This window comes from Nymphalis io, chromosome 30, assembly GCF_905147045.1.
Source record: "Nymphalis io chromosome 30, ilAglIoxx1.1, whole genome shotgun sequence".
NCBI lineage: Eukaryota > Metazoa > Arthropoda > Insecta > Lepidoptera > Nymphalidae > Nymphalis > Nymphalis io.
Genome location: NC_065917.1, coordinates 3,447,734 through 3,457,047, shown reverse-complemented (window position 1 = coordinate 3,457,047; position 9,314 = coordinate 3,447,734). Strand labels below are relative to the sequence as shown.

The window sequence follows — 9,314 nt, the reverse complement described above, 5'->3', positions numbered from 1 at the left end:
GCCTCTCCCTTTTTTGAGGAGGTTTTGGAGCTTATTCCACCACTCAATTTCAATGAAATTGGACACATGCAGGTTTCCTCACGATTTAAAAAAAAAACTAGGTTGATTAATATTTATATGAATATAATAGCATATACAGTTTAATGTTTTTTATTGAATCAATCGTTGTTAAGTAATAATGAATTCAACTACCTACATATATATTTTTTTCTATTTAATGCAAATATCACTATTTTTAGTGCCTCTATTACTTGATTAACCAACTGCTTGAATGTCCCACTGCTGGGCTAATGCCTATTCGCCTTTTAGAGAGAATTGAAGCGTATTCAGCCACGCTGTTACAATGCGGGTTGGTCGATATGGCAGTTCTTTTTTCTTCAAACTGCCCGAGTTGGCCATAATTTCATTGACCATAAAAATATTTTACGTTCAGAGAATTCATCTTTTATTTATTTATATCACTAAGTAAAAGGCGATTTTTCATTATTACGTAATGTTTTTCTTCTTTCTGTTTAAATTTAGATTTAATGACTTTACTATGAAGTAATTAGAATTTGTATATTTAAACATACATCGCACACACGAGTAACTGTCGTCAACGACTTTTTTGCTACTACGAGGAATTGTTAAGATTTTGGAAATAGTTTGTTTATTATTGTATAAACAGTAAATAAAATGATTAAGAAAACGTAATGACACAATGTTAATAAAATTTGTCGTGACAACAAATGACAGACGCGACAATCTATCGTACCGTAACCGTAACCGTAACAGCCTGTGAATGTCCCACTGCTGGGCTAAAGGCCTCCTCTCCTCTTTTTGAGGAGAAGGTTTGGAGCTTATTCCACCACGCTGCTCCAATGCGGGTTGGTAGAATTCACATGTGGTAGAATTTCAGTGAAATTAGACACATGCAGGTTTCCTCACGATGTTTTCCTTCACCGTAAAGCACGAGATAAATTATAATCACAAATTAAGCACATGAAAATTCAGTGGTGCTTGCTCGGGTTTGAACCCACGATCATCGGTTAAGATTCACGCGTTCTTACCACAGGGCCATCTCGGCTTTCAATCTATCGTAGCTTCTATAAATTTAATATGGTGCTGCTCGTAATATCTACATACTAAGTATACACGATAATACGTTACTATAATAATATCCTGGGACATTTTTCACACACGGCCATCTGATCCCAAATTAAGCTTGTACAAAGCTGGTGCTATGGAAACCAGACAACTGATATACTACATATACTACTTTTCTATTGTAAATACATACTTATATAGATAATTACACCCAGACTCAGGACAAACAGACATGTTCATGCACACAAATGTCTGTCCTGGGTGGGAATCGAACCCACAACCTTCGGCGTGAAAGGCAAGTATACCACCAACCACGCCAACCGGCTCGTCAAGTAAATATAATCTTACTAAATATAATCTCCGTCAATCACATAAAATAGCAAACAAAAAATATTATCTATCTATAACACGCTCTTTCTTTTGAATATCAATGATATGCTCTCCCTTGGGAACATACATTGCTATGCAGAAAACACTACAGTGCATGGAGGATACCACGGACGCGCAGTAGCTGGGCGAGCGGAAATTGAGGAGAGGCGGGGGGATCTTGTTATTGAACTCCATAAGGCTTTAGAACTCATCGCCAAATGGGGCTCTGATAATCTTGTTGAGTTTAATGCCAAGAAAACACAGGTATGCGCTCTCACAGCGAAAATAAAGGTAAAATATATGGTCTTGCGTTGAATATTGCTCACACCTTTTGGGTAGCTCCGCTAAGTACCTACTGGAGGTCTTTGGATTCAGTGGATCGCCGTGCTAGAAGGCTCATTGACACTGGTCATAAAACTCCAGAGTTTAGAACGCCGTCGTAAGTTTGCCTGTCTGTCGGTATTCTACAGGATATATTTCGGAGAGTGTGCTTCCCCCGTCACCTTTTTACCGCAGAACTGCGAGGCATCGAAAATATCTTCACCCGTACGTAGTTGACATACTTAAGACACGTACGAAACGATTTGCTTTCTCGTTTCTGATACGCACCGCTATATTAAAAAATATATATATTGAATGTGACAAAACATTACTTATAAGCAAAATAATTTAATAATGATACAATAAAATATGTCATTACATTACATTTTCTAATTAATTCTAAAATTATGGTAGAATTTTTGTCCATATTTGAATAGGGCAACATTGTTTCACTTTTTTGTTTACTAGTTTGGTAGGCTTCAAAACAAGTTCAAATTAACTAGTCTGTTACATTAGTAGTCTCGTTAAACAGTGTTTGTGTACTTATTTTACAATTAAATCTTAACTAACAAATAACTTATCAACCATTCTTCTATATTAAAAGGCTGTTGACATCGTTATGTTAAATTAATATTTTATTAGTACATACTACATAATATTTTCACTCCCTTTGTTCGTCTTATTGGAATATTGCGACGTTGCCGCTCTTATCAAGTGAAACTTTACGTCAAGAGAATACTTTAATTCCTTTTGATTTTTACTATTGTAATCAATTACGTGATCTTTAAATAAGGATATCAATAATAAGTAATGTACAAATTGTTTGAAATGTGTTCTTGTGAACAATATTCATTGTCTGACGCAATAACGGTTTGGCAACAGCGCGCGGAATTGGAATGAACTCAATCACCCAAATGTATTAGAAAACTAATTAGAGTTTCTCAAATTCACATCTCTTCACTCTTTATGAGGTAAGTCTAAATGAAGAATACCAAAATTATTTTTCTATTTCATTACTTTTAAAAATATATTTTACAAAAATAATTTACTTGTATGAGTAATTTGATTTTCCCGCGCAATGACGTAATTTTTGGGTGGTCAGCCATCTTTTTCCTGAATATGACAGTCATACGAATAGTGTTCAAAGTTTTATTCGCGCGAGGTGTAAAATAAAATTTCTCAAGTTATAAGGAGTTTTCAACCCCCAAACTACCACGGAAGCATCCGGGTAAGTCCATTACTGATACACGTAAATTTATTTATCCTATAACAGTATTCTTGCGAAAATTGAATTTATATTTCGAATTCAACATAACCTAGATTAAGAAACTTGGAGGTCCCGTTTTTGGGTCAACCGATGTCTTTATAGTCAAATAACCGCTTAGTTTCGACATTATTTGCATAATTCTATTAAAAAACTGTATATAAAATCACATATTCACTTAAAATATTTCATATAGATTCGTGACGTTTCTTATACGAACTTATAAGAAAAAATGTGTTTAGTTTAAAATTTTAATTTTATATCTAATAAAACTACATATCAAATAAGTTAATATTTCTTTACCTATTATTATTTATATTGTATGCGACGATTTAAAATTCTGGAAAGTTCCATAAAGTTCATTCATAAACTTGTCGAAACCTGTGAGAAGTTACACAATGGATATTTATAGAATTAACCCTAGTTAAAGCATTCAATATTTTATTGTGCTAGTCGTTTTCCTGTTATTAAAAATATTAAAATAATTTAATTTTTTTAACTAAAAACTTCAGACAATTTCTCACGCCATGCCTTCATGAAACATGTAATAGTTACAATTATGATAATGATAAAAGTTTGTTAAAAAAATATCCCGAATAACTTTTATCAATTAAAGATAAATTTAATTTTTTTTATATCAATTATGACATAAACTTTTAAGGATACATTGCTATGGGCTTGTATCATAAGTCATGTCGGTTCATAGATCTCTTGACAATTACATTCTTTGGTATATTTCAATATACTATATCATAAGTGGATTTATATTAAGAACAGTTGTTTTTTTTTTAATTTAATGATCAAAATCTTAAATTAGTAAACTATAAAAATATTGTGCAATGTCCATACAATAGGAATATGTAATAAAATTGTCATTGATTTGGGATATCAAGCAGTTATGGTTCTATAATAAAATGAATTATATTAATGGTGTAAAATAACTGCCTTAAGTTATTTTCAACCACTGATCACTAATAAAAAGCATGAAATTCTAAATAAATATCGAATGTCGTTCAAAGGATATCTCAATTTGATAATTGAATACTTCGGAAACCGTTGTGCGTGTAGCGCACATGTTCGAACTATTTGAAAGATAAGAAACATTGTCTCGTTCCATTCATGGTAACATAATTTTTAATCTTACAATTTTTGTATGGAAGGAATAAGATTTTTAATCTTAAATGATAGTGTTGATCCAGATGGAAGAACTATGATTACAGGCTCTCGAATCATTTTTTGAGTGTCTATTTTTGTATTTTTTGCTATCGTAATAGCAGATTTTTGATACTTAACATACATTTATTATATATTAGTAGAAAAGTTTTATTTCGAAAAGATTTAGAATAATAATTATTTAAATGATTTATGTATACAGTTAAAAAAATATTCTATGTTATACATTTACTCCACCTCATTGGTACATTATATCGAATATAACGGGAGTTGTCTATTCTGTTAGGAAAGCAATACACCTACGACTTGAATATTACATCAATATGGCTTTTAATGTACTATATTGCCTATTATCATCTCCGCTCTTGTTATTTAGGGCATTTATTATCTATCTGGGTTGCGTAGCATATTGCTAAATAGCTGGTATATATTTTTTTTATCTATAAGATAAATAAAAACTAATAAGCTTAACTATTTGAAAAATATTGTTAGTTATTTGTGTTTATTTATTTTTATTCAAGAGTGGTAGTTGAGTTTTAAGAATCCTTATGTCCTTTTCTGTGCACTTGACTATGTTTATGTAAAATTTCGTAATGATTGATTGTAGTTTTGACTTGAAAGCGTAACAAACAAACAAATTCACTTTCGCATTTATAATATTATTTAGGATTTGCCGGTAGATTTCTTGTTTTATGAAATACTTAAAGATAAATGATGACCACCTGTAGACATTGGCGGCAATAACCACTTACCATCAGGTACCATCTTTGTGATCTATATAATAAAAAAAAAAATCAAGCCACGCACTAACACTGTAGAGGTTTGACGTCAAGCCGTTCGCCGTCACGGTACACGAGTCTGTTTACTCCCGAGACAAAATGACTGTCATCATCATCTTCGATCTTCAGCTCTCAATTTCCATCAACCGTCAGCCGCTTTGCATATATCGTCACTTAACATACTATGTACTTAACATAAGCGTTAATGTAGATTGTTCCGCATGGGTACCATTTCTGTTACATACTTTAATCTGTGTACATAGTGCAGCCTCGTTATCAAATTGCGTGCAAATTTATTTGCACAGCTGTTTGCTTAATATCTACGCAATTGTCGTTTGAGGTCGTAAATGCTGATTCGTTCGACTTCCGTTTAAAGTATCTGATACAATTTATAGATTTTATTAACACTTCCGGTTTCTTAATATTTTAATAATGTTCTTCGATAATCTTATACTCGCTTGAGATGTTCAACGTTCTATGTATAATAATTTGATTTCATTAATAAATATTACTATAATTATCATAATTAACGTAAGTGCTCGTGAATATTCAACTATACTGAATGTTAAACTACAATCGTAGGTTAACCGGAATGATAGTAAGTTGGGACTCTTTTTCGTCGTTATAGATAAATAAATTAAAAAAAAAAATGTAAACATGAAAACATCAAAAAGTTTCAACACCTTACAACTGTCCTGGGGGGGGGGGGGGGGTCTAATAAAAAAAATAGTTTTATCTTTTGCCTTATTCTTGCAATGCTTTGACAGAACAGAAGTTGTAGTTTTTTTTTCTGTTGAGAAAATCTCACTAGCAACCCGGAGTTGTCCTCGCCTCGCAAGAGAACGTAGTGACGTTCTTCAGCCAGCCTTTGAACTCTGAGGGAATAGCGAGTGCACCTGTGTTTGTGCACACACATGTGCACTATAATATGTCCCGCGCAGCTAGGTAGTCTCCCTTGAGATTTTTATTGCCTCGACATGCGGTTTGAACCCAAGACCTCGGCCTCTGCGGCCTTATAGCCACTAGACCAACGAGGTTTGTCTGTGGTAAATATTACACGCACACATTTAAGTATATATAACCTTGAAACGTACTTTATCGTTTGTGAAAAAGCAACTTGATAATGTGTGCCAAATAACATGTTAAAATTATCGATCTCGTGTCAAAATATTTAAAAAAAAAAAAATAACGACGGTAGATACGTTTTTTTTTCTTTGCTTGTGTTCAAGTTAATCGAGTAATGACTTCTTCATATAACTATCGTATTATTATAATTTTACAGTTTAAAAATTGATGTAAATTTCTACGTAACGATCTTGCGTCGTCGATTTTAACGATTCGTCATACCTGACCATCGGACTCGATTTTAAAATTTAATTTACGGTAAAATCGACTTTATGTCGAATCCGATAAAGGCGAAATTAATGTTATATTAAAATAAAGCACGCAATGCCCACGTGCTTGTCTATATCTATGGATAGGACTATTGAAAACCAGATTGAGCGACAAAAAAATATTTTAAATTTTGTTGATATTTGCGATGTGAATTTATTAATATAGAACTTTGATCCGCTATAATACACTAATATTGTTGTCTCTTTCTAATATATTGATAATGATTCATCGGGTCGGTTGGAGTGGTTGGTAGGTACCTTTTACGCCGAAGGTTGTTGGTTCGATTCCATTTGTGTGCATGAACATGACTGTTTGTCCTGAGTCTGGGTGTAATTATCTATATAAGTATGTATTTACAAAAGAAAAGTAGTATGTGTAGTATATCAGTTGTCTGGTTTCCATAGAACGAGCTCTGCTTAGTGTGGGATCAGATGGCCGTGTGTGAATAATGTCCCAGGATATTATATATTATATAATAGTTTCGTATTAGAAAGGGATGTGTTATACCTTTGAATTATTTTAGCAGTGTTTTAAAACGTTACGTTTTGTTAAACAACGCTGTATGGGATGCCACGTGATTGTATTCCATAGACATTGATAAAAAAGAAATATTAACCGTTCCATAAAACGTCAACGCCTCGCCAACCTTGGGAACTTTTTTTTTTTTATAGGATAGGAAGGTGGACGAGCATATGGGCCACCTGATGGTAAGTGGTCACCAAACGCCCTTAGACATTGGCATTGTAAGAAATGTCAACCATCGCTTATAGCCAATGCGCTACCAACCTTGGGAACTAAGATTTTATGTCCCTTGTGCCTGTAGTTACAATGTCCCACTCATCGTTCAAACCGGAACGCAATGATACAATACTAATTATTGCTATTTGGCGGTAGATTATCTGATGAGTGGTACCCAGATTGGCTTGCACAAAGCGCTACCACCAAATAAAAGTTTAGAGTTAACAATATAATAGTTACTATACTTAAGCGTCTTTACGTTCATGGCTACCGATCCGGTCTATAAGGTCGTGTGATGTTGCGTACGATATGACCTTCCTCAACCAACACACTATCTAAAGTAAGAAAAATCTTATAATTTTTTGTCGTTACGTTACGTTAGTTGTTAAAACGCGTGAATCTTAACCGATGATCGTGGGTTCAAACCCGGTCAAGCACCACTGACTTTCATGTGCTTAATTTGTTGTAATAATTCATCTCGAGCTTGACGGTGAAGGAAAACATCGTAAGGAAACCTGAATGTGTCTAATTTCATTGAAATTATGCCACATGTGTATTCTACCAACCCGTATTGGAACAGCGTGGTGGAATAAGCTCGAAACCTTCTCCTCAAAAGGGATAGGAGGCCAGCAGTGGGACATTAACAGGATGTTTGTGCGACCTTACTTAGAAACGTCATTTACTTGACGATGAGCTAAACAATGCTGGCCCGTCATAAAATATGTATACATATTAAAATATCGCGTGAGTGAAAATGTTTTACAAAATTAAAATCTTATTTATGTGTAATTGGTATGTATTTGATAGATATAAAAAGAAAACAGATTGTAATAATAAATTATATAGTTGATTTAACTATAATTATATTCCTCTTGTATTTATGATTAATTCGAGCCCCGGTGGCCGTTGTCATGGGGGACTGAAGGACTGCTCGGTTCATTTGGTGCAGAATTTTTTTTTGTTCAAACACCATGTTCAACTATATCTCTCGTAATTCGATACGGGATATCTGATACGACCGAAATGTTGCGCTTTCGACCAACTTCACGTTTGAGACTCGATTCCAAACTGACACCCAGACACTCAGTAGGCGAAGCGGATCCACCGTTTTGGGTCTAGACCCTGACGTCGATAGAAGTGCCTATAGTTTTAAAGGACGGGGACGTCATACATTTTTTTTTTTATAATAAAACTTTTCACACACGGCCATCTGATCCCAAATTAAGCTTGTACAGAGCTTGTACTATGGAAACCAGACGAGTGATAAACTACATATACTATTTTTCTTTTGTAAATACGTACTTATATAGATAATTACATCCAGACTCAGGACAAACAGACATTTTCATGCACACAAATATCTGTTATGGGTGGGAATCGAACCCACAACCTTCGGCGTGAAAGGCAAGCAACCACGCCAACCGGCTCATCAATTTCATAAGCTTCTCCTTTGTATTAATGCAACGAATTAATTATAAGTGATTCCGTAGTTCGAGTCGCACTTGGCTGTTTTCCTGGTCGCCATGACCACAAACTGCCTACAGACACCAATATGTTCCTTATGACCGTCAAGATCAGCAATCATATAAACTGGATACAAGGCCAACAAAACGTTGTTCTACTATTTTTTTTTTTTTTTCGGTTCATAATTATTAACATTTGTCGAAGGTAACGTCTTTACGATTTTCGAACGTCAAGGGCACGTAGTAACTTGCCTTGAAGTTTTTGCAAGTACGAGAGGCCACGATTTTGTTTGATAAAAAAAAACCTATGTATTGTATTAAGCTTCGCGGTACGTGTTCGCTGCTATGTTTGTGAAGTTTAAATTAAAAAAAAAAAAAAAAACTATACGCAAAACTAGCGATACTGTTATATACTGTATAATATATTTTAATTAATTAAGAATATTTATTACTCGATTAATGTTTATATAGATGATAAAAATGTATGTTCTTTGGTTTCTATGCAGGACAAATAATATCAATTGTCTATGTAAGATGATTGTGAACAAAGAGTAACTTAGTTTCTTGTTGGTTCTTTTGTAGAATCTAAATTACCGAACCGGTTCTAATTATAAGTTTAATTTTGTAAAATGTCGATTGAAAATTGCTCGCAACGTACTTGAAGTATATTTTAGCTGTTTGATTGATTTTGAGAATGGAGATGGTATGGCCTCTTGCCGAGATGGC

General features: G+C 33.8%; 1 protein-coding gene across 2 annotated transcripts in view; it reads left to right on the top strand.

Annotated features, from left to right (window-relative positions):
* Nucleotides 1-2,278: 2,278 nt before the first annotated feature.
* The window catches only part of LOC126780042 (cyclin G), a 31,610-nt gene continuing 24,574 nt past the window's right edge, over nt 2,279-9,314 (top strand). Inside the window, exon 1 of one of the 2 annotated variants that reach the window (XM_050504294.1) lies at nt 2,279-2,747. The gene's annotated coding sequence lies outside the window, so the exon portion shown is untranslated. Of the gene's footprint in view, nt 2,748-2,877; nt 3,005-9,314 lie in introns of those variants that run through there. The other variant, XM_050504293.1, reaches the window with a different exon arrangement.